This window comes from Typopeltis vanoorti, chromosome 9 (genome assembly GCF_054136105.1).
Source record: "Typopeltis vanoorti isolate ZY-2024b chromosome 9, IOZ_Tvanoo_1.0, whole genome shotgun sequence".
Taxonomy (NCBI): Eukaryota; Metazoa; Arthropoda; class Arachnida; order Uropygi; family Thelyphonidae; genus Typopeltis; species Typopeltis vanoorti.
The window spans coordinates 80,649,045-80,666,291 of record NC_143557.1 but is presented as its reverse complement, the minus strand read 5'-3'; the positions used below and the strand labels follow the sequence as shown (position 1 = coordinate 80,666,291).

General features: G+C 33.7%; 1 protein-coding gene across 4 annotated transcripts in view; it reads right to left on the bottom strand.

Moving 5' to 3' along the window:
- Cog4 (conserved oligomeric Golgi complex subunit 4) overlaps nucleotides 1-17,247 on the bottom strand; it is a 321,056-nt gene that overhangs the window by 71,619 nt on the left and 232,190 nt on the right. The window lies entirely within an intron of this gene.

Genomic DNA, 17,247 nt, shown 5'->3' with positions numbered 1-17,247 from the left:
TGAGATAATTGTAATTTATTAATTCAACTTTTTTTTTTGTTTCATTTAACTTTAAGATTTTTCATGGATCAAAACATCATTGGCATTCTACATTTCATCATGTAATTACCCTCCTTTTCCATTAGCAACTTTGTGTTACGAGACTTAAAGTATACTGTCTTACTTGGAATTTCTTTCATTATCCTTCAATATTTGAACTTTTTTTGTGGCACAATTTATTTATTGTCTGTTCCCAAAGTTCCCAAAACTGGGACATAATGGTCCCAGTCCTATTGCCTTTGCAATGAATTTATTTAGTAGTAGTAAATTTGTTGTCTTTTATTTTTCAAATCAGTGCAACGGAACAAGACAATTTATGTTCTTTCGTTTTACTGACAATACTGCAGAAATTATTTATGTGCAATTTTCAAATGGTTGCATTGAAAATCATTATGTTAAATATTTATAACTTTTTTTTTTAAATAATTTATTAAAATTAATACGAACTTTGGTTTTCTTTCCTTGCAAAATACCATTACATGACTCATGAGTGCTTCATTTTTAGAAATGAATTTTTCTGTTTTTTATGACCAACAAATGATGTAAAATTGCATTACTTGCTCTTCCCAACGGTACAACTTTTTTTAATAACAAAAAAATTTATATCCAATGATATTTCAGCATGAACTTATTCACCTGCTTAAAACTGCAATTGATGATTTTTTTTTTTTTTGTTGTTGGGTGCACCTTCCTATATCTACCGCTTAACCACTGTAGATATGATGAAAATGGATAAAAGATATCCTATAACAAATGATTCAACATTTATGCTCATTTTGAAAATTTCAAATTGTATGTCCTCTCCCTCCCTCCCTCTCTGCTCCTGGAACTAAATTATAAATAGTTACTTGGTCCAAATTTCTACTGGTTTGAAAGTTTTCACAGACAGTAAAATCTATTACTTCATTTTGCCATAAAGGTTGAAACTGGTCTTGGTAGTAGCCCTTCCCTTAATGCATAGCTTTATACATGTTTGCAAGGATGTGCTCTGCATTATGGGAGATACTGAGACAAGGAGTGATGAGAGCTTGGTCCACCTTTACTATGAGTTGCATCACGAGTTGTCTCAGTATCTCCCATAATGCAAAGCACATCCTTGCAGACATGTATAAAGCTATGCATTAAGGAAAGGGCTACTACCAAGACCAGTTTCAACCTTTATTGAGGTCTCTTTAGTGGGAGGCAGACCCAGAAGTGGTGATACTAAGGCAGAAGCAATGGAGAGGTCATATTTGCTTATACGAGTTGCCAAGAGGTGAATCACCTTATTATTAATTTACTCTGGATTTAGAGAAAGATGTTGGAAGTTTATTTTCCACTTGGTTAGACTATAATAAATTTAGTTTAATCCTTTACCCAAGTGTAGGCAAACAAAGTTTGTGCCTGAAGGTAGTTCAGGACCGAGGCAACTCATAGTAAAGGTGGACCAAGCTCTCATCACTCCTTGTCTCAGTATCTCCCATAATGCAAAGAACATCTCCTTGCAGACATGTATAAAGCTATGCATTAAGGGAAGGGCCACTACCCAGACCGGTTTGCCTACACTTGGGTAAAGCATTAAACTAAATTTATTATGTGATATGATTCAAGATTTATGTATGATTATCTATAAAGTAATATTGTAAAAGAGTGAACCTTCACTCAATCTGTGAACTCATTTTCTAAGATTATAAATAAAAAATAAAGAAAACAATTTGTATCAGATGGAGGCTGTATTTATTTTAAGATTTGGATTTTTATGAATTTATAAAATAATTGTTTGATAAAAAATAATTATGTTGAATCAAGTTCTGGGAGAATAAAATGTATTGGCTACTAAGATAAATAGCAAAAAAAAAAAAAAAAATGATAGTGGCATTGTTCTCCAGAGTGATACAATCTGGAGAACGATGCCTCCTTGAGAAGGTCTGCCTCCCACTGAAGAGACCTCAATAAAGGTCGAAACTGGTCTTGGTAGTAGCCCTTCCCTTAATGCATAGCTTTATACATGTCTGCAAGGATGTGCTTTGCATTATGGGAGATACTGAGACAAGGAGTGATGAGAGCTTGGTCCACCTTTACTACGAGTTGCATCAGTCCTGAGCTACTTCAGTCGCAAACTTTGTTTGCCTACACTTGAGTAAAGGATTAAACTAAATTTATTATAGTCTACCAAGTGGAAAATAAACTTCCATATCACATAATGTATAATATTTATAACGTAATCTGTAGTTTTTTGCACTTCAACTTTCCTGGTTTCCTGGAATCGCTCATTACATATTTAAATGAATGGCTATTATGAAGTAAACTGTTATGTACATATTTTCTGCTAATTTTGATATTATGTGGCAATTTTGAAGTAGTGATACTTTCCCTACAGTTTATGAATAGAAACATGTATAGATGCATGCATCAAAATGAAATTTTATTTCCAAAATTTCCAAAATATAATTAAATTGTATTTCTTCTTTGATGGCTTCCCTCCCTCTTCCATACTATCACACACACACAAATACTGCAAGGTAACATGTGTGCACCTTCTTTTTATTTGAATTCGTTATTTTTTAAAAGTAATTGTACCAAATAACATTTAATATTTTGATACTGAAATCAAATTGTGATGATTACAAATGAGCAAATTTTGCATATTTTCTCATTTATATTATTTCCTGATAAAATCATTAAATTATGTGATATTGGGGAAATTAATGTTTAAAAAACAGTGTCATCATACAAAAGCAATATCAGAATAAAATTTAAAAAAAAACATTTTAAAAGAAATATTTTTCAAAAATTTTTCTTATATGGGAAAAATTTTTTTCACATATATCTGCGATTAATTTTCGCCACGATTGAATTTCCAGCAATGAATAGTCTCCGCAATGATTTTTCCTCACGATGAATAGTCTGTGGTAAATTTTCCTCGCAATGAATTGTCGGTGATCAATTTTCCCACGATGAACTGTCCGGGCATGACTATAAACAACAAATTACACAACAACCCCATAATTAACTTTAATGAAATAAAATGAACTGTGATTATTGAGTAATTTGTTGTTTAATGTCTTGTTTCATTTTCAATTGACTGATTAGCAGGCATCCTAAACAGAAATAGATATTTCTTTTACAGGCTGATACAGTATTTATATCAAAATAATTTCTGAATTGATAATAATCAATTTCACTCTTATTATTGAAAAATTATAAATTATTTGATACAATTATCTTGGAAAGAAAGAAGGTTTGATTTTTCAGATAATTTATTTTCAAACCCATTAACAAGACAATTGTCACTAACATTATTATTATGTGAAACCTCCAGGGGAGTCCAAGGATTCATCGAGGGAGAGCGTGCAAACAGCATCGAACGGTCCAATTCCAACTGCTAACTGTGCTCAAACTTGCTTAACTTTTTTCACGAGCCATTAGTAGCAGAGGCTCTACCAACTGATCAAACCTTTGCTGGCAACATAAATCATGTGGGAAACATGCTCATAGTAGTAAAAGTATACCTAATTCAAAAATGTCACATATCTAAACCAGCAGTAAATATATTTTTCAAATGTGCAATTTCTTTTTTGTACTATAAGAAAATACCAAATAATTATAAAAGTAAGACTAAGAAAAAAAAAATATGCAGTATTCTCTTTTTCAATGAGTGATCATTTCAGAATGAAATGTTATTTATAATGTTCTTGGCTGTTTTTTGAAAAGAATATGCCGTGTGTAGAGGTTTAAGTGCTGTAAGGACATCATATTGGAAGATTAATGGATTGTATACAGCACTCAGAAAGGATTAAAACAGAATTTAATGCTTCCTATATATTTCGTCTCAGTAAATGAGACATCTTCTGGGATTACAAAAAAAACTAATGTAACATAAAAACAAATAACACACAATACTAAGCCCAACTGCGTGTGTGTGTGACACTAAAGTCCTATCTAGGTGGAGCACCCTCTAAGGGCAGTTGTAGGTGGCCTGGAATGTAAAGTGGGACCTCTGGTGATAAGCATTTCCCGAAGCTTAATGCAACCATATTTGTTGAGATTTGGTTGATTTCTGAGAGCTGATGCTGATTTTAAGAATAGTCTCTCTTTTTTTGAATTTGCTGTGGTGGAGCATGGTGGTCTTTTTCCATGAGATCCTGTGGGTTGTATCCAAGACATGGTCAGCCAGGCCTGATGTTTGAGGATGTATGACTTATGTTCCTCCAGGCGGATAGTCACTGATCTGCCTGTCTGTCCAATGTACGCCAGTTTATAGGAACAGGATACTTTATAGACTCCAGGCACTGAGAGAGGAGGGAGCTGATCTTTTGTAGAGCAGATAAGGGCAGCAAGTTTGCAGTGGGGCTTAAATGCTGTGTGTAGGTTGTACTTTTTTAAAATCTTGGCTATTTTTTCGGATGTGCCATGGATGTAGGGTATGGTGATGGCATTTCTAAACTCTTTCTGAAGAGAAGACCGAGAAAAGGGGGAGGACCTGATTATTTTTTTAATACTGTGATCGCTGTAACCATTGGAGAAGAAAGTGTTGTGTATGTGGTCAAGCTCAGTTGTAAGGGCAGTTCCACTGGAACAAAGATTGTGGGTTCTCTTGGCAAGAGTTTTAATAATGCCATATTGTTGAGCGGGGTGGTGGTGGGAGAGTTTGTGAATGTATCTGCGGGTTTTCTATATACAGTGAAGGAAAGCGTACCATTGGGAAGCATGTAACTAAGGTGTCTAGGAAGGGTTTTGTTCTTTTCCTTTTCCATTGTAAACTGATTAGGCTGTTGAGGTGACTGAGGAAAGAGTTTAGTGTGTCTGGATCATGAGGCCAAATAGAGAACACATCATCTACATATCTTAGACAGATAGAAAGTTTGAGAGGGGCTGAGTCTATGGCTTGGTTTTCAAATTCTTCCATATAAAAATTGGCAAGGGGGGGAAACCCATGGCGGTTCCTTCTATCTGCTTGTAGATTTTGTTCTTCCAAGAAAAATAACCAGAATTGATGGCAAAGGAAATGAGATCTAAGATGTCAGAAGGAAAAACGTTTTTTAAGAGTGTTAAGGTATCAATTAAGGGAATATTGGTAAACAATGAAGAGATGTCAAAGCTTACCAATATGGCTGTGTTATTTAAGGTTAAATTTTCTAAGAGGGTTTTAAAATGGGTAGAGTTTTTTTATATAGGATGTGGAAAGTCCAGTGGGGAGGGGGGGGGTCAGAGAGATGGCCAGCTGTTTTGACAGCTTGTAGCAAGGTGCGTTAGTGGCATCTACTATAAGTCTTAGTGGGGAATTGGGTTTGTGGATTTTTGGTAAACTGAATATTCGGGGGGGGGGAACGGAAATCTTTGAGTTTTTTTGTGATTTTAGGGACCAAGGAAGACACTTTTTTAAGTAAGTTTTTTAATTTTTTGACGTGTTTTTGTGGGGTCGTGTTCCAGCAGAGAGTAGGTAGAGCGATCTCGGAGGATAATCCCCATTTTCCGATTGTATTCCATGGTATTAAGAACGACTGTGGCATTATCCTTATCTGCTCTGGTGATGACGATACTTTTTTCATTTCGTAATTTCATGAGAGCAGTGCGTGGGGCGGACGATAAATTACTTTTTGGAGGCGGAGACTGGGCAAGGATGTTGGCGACGTCAAGTCTGATGTTATTTGCTATCTCCAGCGCTGAGCGACAGATACCACGTTAGACATTGTACTTCACATCAAGCACCGGCACTTCTTTAGGAGCGACCACAAAATTGTGGCCGAGGCTTAGGGCACTGACGGCATCGTCGTTGAGTCTTTTGGATGATAAGTTCACTACTGTCTGGAGCGGTTGCGGTTTGGCTTTAACCAGGTTGTTAAATTTCGAATGTTGAAAAACATGCTAATAAATAAAGATAGGTAAGTTATTATTACCCCTCTTAATAAGGCTATTGTACAGCCACATCTTGACTACTGCACATAGATTTGGTCACCTAGGTTTCTTGGGGACCAGGAGGTGGTACGGAGGAATTTGTTGTTTTAAGGATACTTGCGACATAAGACTGAATGATATAATCACGTAATCACAAGAAAGATATTTATTTAACCAAATATTTCGATCTGGAAATAGCAGACCATCGTCGGTGGTATTACAAGAACAGTTTAAAAAATATACAAGCTAGAATACTAACAATAGATCGTTGAAATTAGAACATGCCGCGTGATGTTATATCACTAAGTATGAAACGAAATATTTTGAAGTAGAAACATGATTGAATTTGCTATTAAAAAAAAAAAAAAAAAAAAAAAAAAAAAAAATATATATATATATTTTGAAGTAGAAACATGATTGAATTTGCTAAAAAAAAAAAAAAATTAATGAGTAATCTTGATTAGGCTTTCCCAGATTTTTGATATAGATATGCAGTCATTACGATTCAGGTTGGGATGATGGAGCAAGGCCTCCACGCTTTCCTTGAACAAACGTTCGAACCTATAACGGGATCTATGTAAGAGGCGCGTTTTGGACCAAAGGATGCTGTGGTCAGTTTCAATCCCGTGTTGAGCCAAACCAGACTTTTCAGGTTTATTGTGAAGAATGGATGATTGATGTTCTTGGATTCTTTTTTCAAGAGAACGTCCAGTCTGTCCAAAGTAAGAGAGATCACAGTTGCAAGGAATTTGATAAACTCCAGGAAGAGATAAAGTTGAGCGTTTGTCTTTAGGAGAAGGAAAATGAGAAGACAATTTGTTAATAGGAGAATACGTAGCTGTTAAATCATATTTCTTCAAAATTCTTGCGATAGGTTCTGAAATACCGGAGATATAAGGAATAGGTACTCGACGTATTGAATCTTTGTTGTTTTGTGGAGGATTATAAGATGTAAGAAGACGTTGAATACTTTTTTCAGAAAAGCCATTGAGTTTCATGTGTTGCTGGATAGTAGAAAGTTCTTTCTGTAGATAATCAAAAGTAGAACAATTAGTTTTGGCTCTTTTGATGAGACATTTTATAATTCCTGTTTTATGACATGGATGATGGGCTGATTCTTTCAGAATATAACGACCTGTGAATGTTGGTTTCCTGTATACTGTAGTTGTAAGAATATTTGAAGATGATCGGATGAGGAGAACGTCTAAAAAAGATAACTGGTTGTTTTCTTCTAATTCCATAGTAAACTTTATGCGATGATGTAAGGAATTAATACTGTTTAAAAAGGAAGATAAAGTGTTTTTACTGTGAGGCCAAATAGCAAATATGTCATCTATATATCTTACCCAAAAAGATGGTAGAGGGAAACTAGATGTGAAGAGGACTTTTTCTAAATGTTCCAAATAAAAGTTGGCTAAAGCTGGAGAAAGAGGACTTCCCATGGCTGTTCCTTCTACTTGGCTATAAAATTTGTTTTGACATATGAAATAACCAGAATGTATAACGAAATCGAATAGTTTTATAATATCTTGAGGAAAGATGTCAGCAAGTAGTTTTAAAGTTTCCTTAAGAGGTACATTGGTGTATAAAGATTCTATATCAAAACTAACCATAAGATCTGTAGGTTGTAATGAGACATCTTTTAATTTTTCTAAGAAATCTGAGGAGTTTTTTAAAAAAGAACTCGAGTTGCCAATGTAAGATTTTAGGATTAAATTTTATTTTTAACTTAAAATTTAGTAAAATTTTAAGGATTAAAGAAACAATAAAATCTCCTGGAGCTCATAATATTTACCGGAACACAAGTTTATCTCTAATCCGTAATCAACTTAAAGCTGCTAAACGTGATCTTGCTATTCACAGTCATCAGACTTCTGATTTACGCACCTATATATCCACAAATTTGGATCCACATCTTTCTCACATAGTTCTAAATGTAGCTAAACGTTCTACTCAACGTGCTTATAATAAACTAAGTCAACATCTTAACCGTAAATATGAGGCTCTTTCGTCTAAACAATCCAAGCCATTCATAACTCCAGATAATTGGATTGTAAATATATCCGGACGTCCTTTGACTAAAAGCGAAACCCTCATCCTTTCAAAAGGACATGATTTTTCTATTGTTCCAAATAAAATACCATATCTAGATTTCCTAGTTAACATTGAAAGGAATCTTAATCATCTAACCAGCGATAAAGCTAATGCTCTTCGCCTAGAAGTCGCTTCTTCTCTACTTAAGGCTAAACTTCCTCCTTCTAACATATCTCCTTCTGAAATGAAATCTTTACAGTCCTTGAGAAAAAATAATCACCTCATTATCACTAAAGCTGACAAGGGAAAAGCAACAGTAGTTATGGACTCAGCAAATTACAGAAGAAAACTTTCTCTTTTGCTTCGAGATCGCTCCACATATCAAGAAATTGATTATAATCCAACCAACAGACAACTAAAGAAATTAAATTCTCTCCTTGATGAAGTCATCAGTTTGGATAAAGACACAATTGAAAGACTTAAAACTCATTTTGCAAGACCTCCTAGATTTTATGGCCTTCCAAAAATCCATAAGATTGACTATCCTCTTCGTCCAATAGTAGATTGCATTGATTCTCCTACTTACCGTATAGCCAAATATCTAGCTAAATTACTGAAATCTTACATTGGCAACTCGAGTTCTTTTTTAAAAAACTCCTCAGATTTCTTAGAAAAATTAAAAGATGTCTCATTACAACCTACAGATCTTATGGTTAGTTTTGATATAGAATCTTTATACACCAATGTACCTCTTAAGGAAACTTTAAAACTACTTGCTGACATCTTTCCTCAAGATATTATAAAACTATTCGATTTCGTTATACATTCTGGTTATTTCATATGTCAAAACAAATTTTATAGCCAAGTAGAAGGAACAGCCATGGGAAGTCCTCTTTCTCCAGCTTTAGCCAACTTTTATTTGGAACATTTAGAAAAAGTCCTCTTCACATCTAGTTTCCCTCTACCATCTTTTTGGGTAAGATATATAGATGACATATTTGCTATTTGGCCTCACAGTAAAAACACTTTATCTTCCTTTTTAAACAGTATTAATTCCTTACATCATCGCATAAAGTTTACTATGGAATTAGAAGAAAACAACCAGTTATCTTTTTTAGACGTTCTCCTCATCCGATCATCTTCAAATATTCTTACAACTACAGTATACAGGAAACCAACATTCACAGGTCGTTATATTCTGAAAGAATCAGCCCATCATCCATGTCATAAAACAGGAATTATAAAATGTCTCATCAAAAGAGCCAAAACTAATTGTTCTACTTTTGATTATCTACAGAAAGAACTTTCTACTATCCAGCAACACATGAAACTCAATGGCTTTTCTGAAAAAAGTATTCAACGTCTTCTTACATCTTATAATCCTCCACAAAACAACAAAGATTCAATACGTCGAGTACCTATTCCTTATATCTCCGGTATTTCAGAACCTATCGCAAGAATTTTGAAGAAATATGATTTAACAGCTACGTATTCTCCTATTAACAAATTGTCTTCTCATTTTCCTTCTCCTAAAGACAAACGCTCAACTTTATCTCTTCCTGGAGTTTATCAAATTCCTTGCAACTGTGATCTCTCTTACTTTGGACAGACTGGACGTTCTCTTGAAAAAAGAATCCAAGAACATCAATCATCCATTCTTCACAATAAACCTGAAAAGTCTGGTTTGGCTCAACACGGGATTGAAACTGACCACAGCATCCTTTGGTCCAAAACGCGCCTCTTACATAGATCCCGTTATAGGTTCGAACGTTTGTTCAAGGAAAGCGTGGAGGCCTTGCTCCATCATCCCAACCTGAATCGTAATGACTGCATATCTATATCAAAAATCTGGGAAAGCCTAATCAAGATTACTCATTAATTTTTTTTTTTTTTTAGCAAATTCAATCATGTTTCTACTTCAAAATATATATATATATTTTTTTTTTTTTTTTTTTTTAATAGCAAATTCAATCATGTTTCTACTTCAAAATATTTCGTTTCATACTTAGTGATATAACATCACGCGGCATGTTCTAATTTCAACGATCTATTGTTAGTATTCTAGCTTGTATATTTTTTAAACTGTTCTTGTAATACCACCGACGATGGTCTGCTATTTCCAGACCGAAATATTTGGTTAAATAAATATCTTTCTTGTGATTACGTGATTATATCATTCGGTACGGAGGATTTAGAGATGAGCAACCAAGATGGTTACAGGTCTGTGGAATACTTCCTATCAGGACTGGTTGAAGGTTTGTGGATTAGAAAGTTTAGTTGATAGGTGGAAAAGAGAGGACATGATAGAAACTTTTCAGATATTAAAGGGGTTTTATAAAATTGATGCAAGTGAAATTTTTTAATATATGACAAATAGAGAACTAGGGGCCATCTGTGGAAGTTGTGTAAGAGTATGGTTAGTAGGGGTGTGAGGACCAATTTTTTGCTTGGACAGTGGTGAGCGAGTGGAATGGATTGCCAGAATTGGTTGCGATGTGAGTTCCCTGATGGTGAATGGGTTCAAGTAGAGGTATGATAGGATTTGTGTATATACTGGTTAATTTGAGTCTCCCACGATGAGCCTCTGGACTCTATGGAGATGCCGTAAAATAATAATTATTTTCTTGCTATTTTTGTCAACTGAACATCAGAAATAATTATAAGAATGACATTAACTTAATTGTAGTGGTTTTGCAACCTTTATGACCTCTTCATTTGGAAAATGAAATGTGTTACCTGGAATTTCCTCTATTAGGAAATTCCTAGTAAAATTTTGGTTGTTTCCAAAAGATATATTCACTTTCAAAGATGTTGCCAGCCTGGTTGACCAAGTGGTTAGAATATCTGCTCTCCAACCAACAGGCTATGGGTTTGAATCCTCTAGGGCATGAACGTTTGTGATTGTCTTTAGGTGGAAGATGAATGTCATCACCTGGTGTGAGACCAATGCCCTACTTATTGGAGGACTGAAGTAGCTTGAAAAAGTTCCATATTTGGTCTCTAGAACAGGGTTTCCAGATTATGTAAAATACAAAAAATATATGAAAAAAAGAAAAAAAATCCTTAGTTCACCCACGGTACAAAATATACAAAATAATCTTTCGTGGGTGGGAGCAACATAAAAAAAAAGTGTTATTGAAAATGTTGTGGAAATTATTTTCACGCTAATTCTCCAAATCTTGTGTTAAAAAATTATTTTAAAATATTCTGATAAAAAAATGGATTCAAGCAACATTTATTGAAAAAAATATAGTTTGAACATTACTTTTTTCTTGCACTATTCCAATATAAGAAAATATGCATGTAGTGTCATTGTGCTTACAAATTACACTGTTGTTGTTTGTAAACAACACTTTCTGTTTTTCTGAATAAGACATTATGTTAAATTGTATTATATTTTTATTTTGAGGCTGACTTTTAAAATATCACAAATTTATTCAGTACTATAAATGTAGTTTGAAAACAAAACAGATTATTATTATTATTGCTGCTGTTGTTGTTATTTGTAGAGTGTTCATTTCAGTAATAATAATTCTGTTTTTTAACTGTTGTAAATTATCTGAGACATGACTTATACGGAATTGATTTAAATTTTATGTTTATAGTATTGCATTCACAACTCTCCCCATATTTCCTCCCTCCTCACACTCCAGGACCACAATCACTCACAGTAACTGAATTATAAATATCTATTTTCTTCTAATTTTGTATTTCATGCTTTTCCTAGTGTGAATTTCACATTTCCATATTTGAAATCTATAATTTAATTTTACCCTTTGAGAAATGAAATGAAATAATTATTCTTTTATCCAACCATACTATTTCTTTGCTATTTAATTATTCCACTACTTTCTTTTCTTTTTGAGTAATAGTATTCAGTTGTTGTTTATGGAATAGCGATCAGCAAAAATTATTGTTTTTTTACATATAGATTACCTGTTACTGTCTGTACTTAAAAGTCATGAAAGTTAGATATGAAGGTTAATGTTATTTTCTGTACTTAAGAAGGAAGGAAGCTGAACAGCATGAAATAATAATTTTTTGTACATCTGTTTATACAGAATCTTTTTCTCCTTTTAATATACCATAACAACATTATTTTTTTAATTTGCTATTTTGTAATAAAAAAAATTAATTAGAGCTACCTTGAAGATTTTTCATCTGTGAAACATACTGCTATAAAAATTTAAAAGCCAAAGTTTCATTCTCAGCAAACCATACTCTTATTTACTAAAAATGGTCTTATAATAGGCAAATTTCAAAACCCAGTTGCATTAGGTGGGATTATGTTACACAGAATGTTTCAAAAAATAAAAACAATCCAGATAAAAGCTGGGATTTCATGCAAAAATAAATTTGAATATTACAACAAAACATGAGCATCTTCTCTCAATTAAAGATGCCAAAAAATTATATTCTTGGTTTAATCCTTTATCCAAAGTGTAAGGAAACAAAGTTTGCACTTGAAGTATCTTCATGACTAGGCTACTTGTATATAGAGGCTAATGGCTTTGCATCAGTTGCCCATAGTTTCCCCAACATGCAAAAAAAAAGATGTGTATGATGCATAGATCATACACATCTTGCATTAAGGAAAGGGCCATTACCCAGATTGGTTTAAACTTTTATTGAGTTCTCACCAGTGGGAACCAGATCCCCAAAGGGATACCAAGGTTGAAGTAATGCAGAAGTGATATTTCCCATATACAAATAGTGGAAAGGTTTATCGTATTATTATTATTATTATTATTATTAATATAAATTACTCTGGATCAGAGATAGATGTTGAAAGTATCTATCTCTAATTCAGAGTAATATAATAATAAGGTGCTACACCTTTTCACTACTTTTATATGGAAATATGACTTCTGAATTACTTCAACCTTGGTATGCCTTTTGGGTTTGGCTCCCACTGATGAGACCTCAATAAAGGTTGAAACTAGTCTGGGTAATGGCTCTTTCCAATAATGCATAGCATCATACATGTCTGAAAGGATGTGAGCTTTGGGATACTAAGACAACTGATGTGAAATCATTAGCCTCTATATACAAGTAGCCCAGTTGTGAAGATATTTCATGTTTGCTTACACTTGGATAAATATTAAACCAAAAATATAATAACTTTTAACAACTTTTTCTTTGATGAATGCTCTAATAGTAAATGATTTTCTTTCTTTTCCATTAGAAATGAAATTTGATAACAGTAATAGTTAATCTTACTTTCATTTGCTTTTCCTGAGTCAAGAAGGGATACTTCATACTCACTTGGTGGAGTTACACTGGAAGAAGTGGAGGAAGTAAGGGATCTTGAGGTGATTGTGGATACAGATTTAAAGTTCCGGGGACATATTGCAAGGTTGTGAAGACATCTCAGAGAATTGTAGTAATGTTAAGGAGAACATTGACCTTGAGAGATTAAAGTGTGCTGGTCCCATTGTATAAAGCTTTGATCAGACCACATCTGAATTTCTGTGCTCAGATCTGGTCACCGGGATTTCAAGGGGGATGAAGTAACCTTGGAGAAGGTGCAGAGATGAATAAAAAAAAAATGATGTCATGACTGTATGATGTTGATTATGAGGATAGACTCAGGGCATGCAGACTGCAGAGTTTGATGAATAGAAGGCAAAGGGGGGGTATATGATTGAGACATTTAAGCTGTTGAAGGGTTATTATCATATTAACATAGAGATTTTTTATATGGTAGAATGATGGAAGGGAATAAGGAAAAGAGGCATCCCTGGAAGTTGCAAAAGAGAGTGGTGAGTAAAAGGATAAGAAGTTTTTTTGCTTGGAGGGTGGTAGGCGTATGGAATGCATTGCCTGAGAGGGTGGTGAATATGCAGACTGGGGATGATTTTAAGGAGTAGTTGTTGACCTCCTGCAATGAGTCTTGTGACTCCATGGGGGTCAGGAAAATAATAACTATAGTTATAATCACTATACTGTTATTTTAGAATAAACTTTACATTATGATAACACAATAAATTTTCTGAAATTAATTGATATTTATATGGAGGTATAAAAGTCTTACAGCACCTGCACTGCATAGTTCAGAAGAGCTGGACAGAGGGACAAATTCCAGATGATTGGAGTAGAGCTCTCATAGTACTCATATATAAAAAGGGAAAGAAAACTGAATGTGAGAATTATAGAGGTAATTTCTCTACTGAGTGGTCCTGGTAAGATTTCTGCCAGTATACTTGAGAAACAGTTGAGAAGGATTGTGGAAGAGAAGCTTGATGAAGAAGAAGAAGCTGGCTTCAGGCCACATAGAGGCTGTCAGGATCAGATTTTCAATTTACAACAAACAGTTGAGAAATCATGGGAATATAACAAAGATCTGTATGTAAGTTTTGTAGATCTCGAAAAAGCATATGATGCCAAGAGAGAAGATATTTAAAATGCTACAGTTGTATGGTGTCCGTTGGGCATTATATCAAGCAATACTTAGTCTTTATTTCAGTTGTAAGTCAGCAGTTAGAATTGAAGGAAGTACAAGAAGATGGCTTAATGTTAAATATGGTGTCAGACAAGGATGTACATTATCCCCTCTCTTATTCATTATCTATATGGATCACATTATTAAGGAAAGTGGTATTAAACCTCATATCCAAATTGGAGATGTTAATGTCAGCTCTTTGCTTTATGCAGACTATGTTATACTTCTAAATAAATCCGCTACAATATTCCCTGACTATATTGAATAACTGTCGTAATAGATATGGGATGAAGGTCAGCAATAACAAGAGAAAGACATGAAAATAGGCAGAAGCATTGAAAAATATCAACTGCATTGTGAATGGAGAGCTTATAGAACAAGTAAAACATTTCAGCACAATTTTTAGTGAAGATGGTAAATTAAATATGGAAATAGACAACAGAATCAACAGAATAAATTTATATGGAATAATAGAGAAATTAGTCAAAACACTAAATTAGCTGTATACAAGATAGTGTTCAAACCAGTTTTAACTTATGGATCTGAGAGCTTTGTTAAAAGTAAAATGCTTGACCAAAGATTAGAAAGTACATATATGAGAGTCTTGAGAAAGATTCAGGGCATAAACAGATGGCATCTATGGCAATATCATATTAAAAATGAGGATATTAGGAAAGAACTTGACATTGTTAGCATCCAGGAATGTGATAGCAGAGCTAATCTCAGGTGGTATGGTCACTTAAATAGAATGAGAGAGGAAAGATTAGCGAAACAAGTGTTCTCTGCAAGGTTAGCAAGAAAAAAAGACCCAGAGGAAGACCAAGATATAGGTGGATTGATATGGTAAAAAGTGCCTTAGAAATGTACGATCTGAGAATGTTGGAGACAGATTGATTTGGAGGAAAATTGTAGATAGGAAGTTAGTAATAATGTGAATTTTTCATATGGTACTATCATATTCTGTACACCCCTTGATGGTACATGTCAGGAATTTGATGAGGATGATGATAATTGATATGTATGTAAAAAGAGTCCCTTTATCCCACTCTTAGTGCAATATTACTACTAATAATAATTCCAATTTTAATTCTATCGTGAAAGATTTGGAAATGAAATTTCAATTTTGATGCATTCCCCCCCCCCCCCATACATTACTTCAAAATTGCAGCATAATATCTAAACTAGCAGAAATATATACATAAAAATTTACTTCATAACAATTTATTTCAATTTGTAATGAGCAATTCTGTGAGACCAAGAAAGTTGATGCACAATGAACCGCAGATTATGTTATAAAGAATATTCATTTCATTATATGATTAATGATTTTTGTATAGTTCTCTATAGAGCAAAATCATAAAAGTGCAGCCTTCACACAATCTGCAAAGTATTCTTCAAACTATGATTATGAATAAAAAAATAAACGAAGCTTAATTTTGGAACATATGGGTCCCATTTTTAATATTTCATTATATGTATGTCCAGGTTTTGCTGGACACATTTATATCCTGGCCAGCAAGGAGGTTAAAGGAAAAACCCTAACTACTCAAAACAGTTGCTGAGTAATTAAATGAAAATATAGCAAAATTCCATCATTATTTTAAAGATCAATATTTGAAACTTAATTAAAAATTTCAAAACCAAAACTCTTTAAAATTGTTGGTAAAATTATTTAAAACTGTTCCAGAGTAATCATCATAGTTTATTCAAGTATGAATAATGAAATTTACACAGAATATGCATATATGCAACTCACAGAGATAAAGTCTATTAAATGAAGGTAAGCTAAGTTGTTCTGTTATGTGCCAACTAGTAAATGTTGGATAGTTCATCTTCAAAAAGAATTTTACTTATGTATTGCCAAAACTGTTTTCTTGGCCTTCCTCTGGGTCTGTCGAGAGCAAGAATACAATGAACATAGTTTGAGGGTGGATGTCTAAGTTGGTGTTCCAACTACTAGCTTTTCTGAATTGTTGCTATTAGAGGTCTTTATTGGCATTGTTCAAGAATGACAGTATTAGGAATGTGATTTTGCCATGTACATCTTAATACTGATTGAAAGCATGTTGTCCCAAAGCTACTGATGAAATTAACTGTACACTGAATAATGATGTTCCACATCTGGGAATCTGTAAATACAGCCTATGAATTTTGCTGTTTGTGGGTGATGAGTTTTGAATTTTCTGATATTAGGATTTTGTGCAATTGAAGAGCTGTGTACTTTCTTTTCACTATGTTAGTTAAAATATCAGTGTAGAAATAAGGTACCGAAACCTCTTTTACTTCTTCAATAGTATGGTTGTTTAACTTAATGTTTCCTCCTACTATATTCTGTTTTTTAGAACTTAAGCTTTACAGCTGTTGACCGCCAACTAAATCAATGCTGCATTTTTATATAAATTACCTAGGTGGTTTTGGGTGGTCCAAATGTTAAATTGATTAGTACAACATCCTCTTCAAAGCAGAAACAATTTATGTGGGTTTGTCCTGCCGAATCTTCAAGAGTTATCCTGTACCCATTTCCTGTGAGTCTGAAAACACAGTCAAAGGTAAGAATTAAAAGATATTGTGCCAAAGATTTTCCTTGAAGAACTCCAATGGAAATAGGAAAGTTCTTCTCAGTCATCTCTCCATTAACCATTACTCATGCATGGTAATTTTGGTATGGTTCTGCTATTGTGGTAATTATTTTCAAGGGTATGGCATAATAACTGAGAATTTTGATTGAATCAAAGGTTTTTGAAAATCTATAAAGTTTAAGATTAGAAGATTTCTACCTCCTGATTCACCTAGTAGCCTTCTAAGACAGTGGCTGTGTTCAACAGTGCTTCTGCTTTTCAAGAAACCTACTTGAA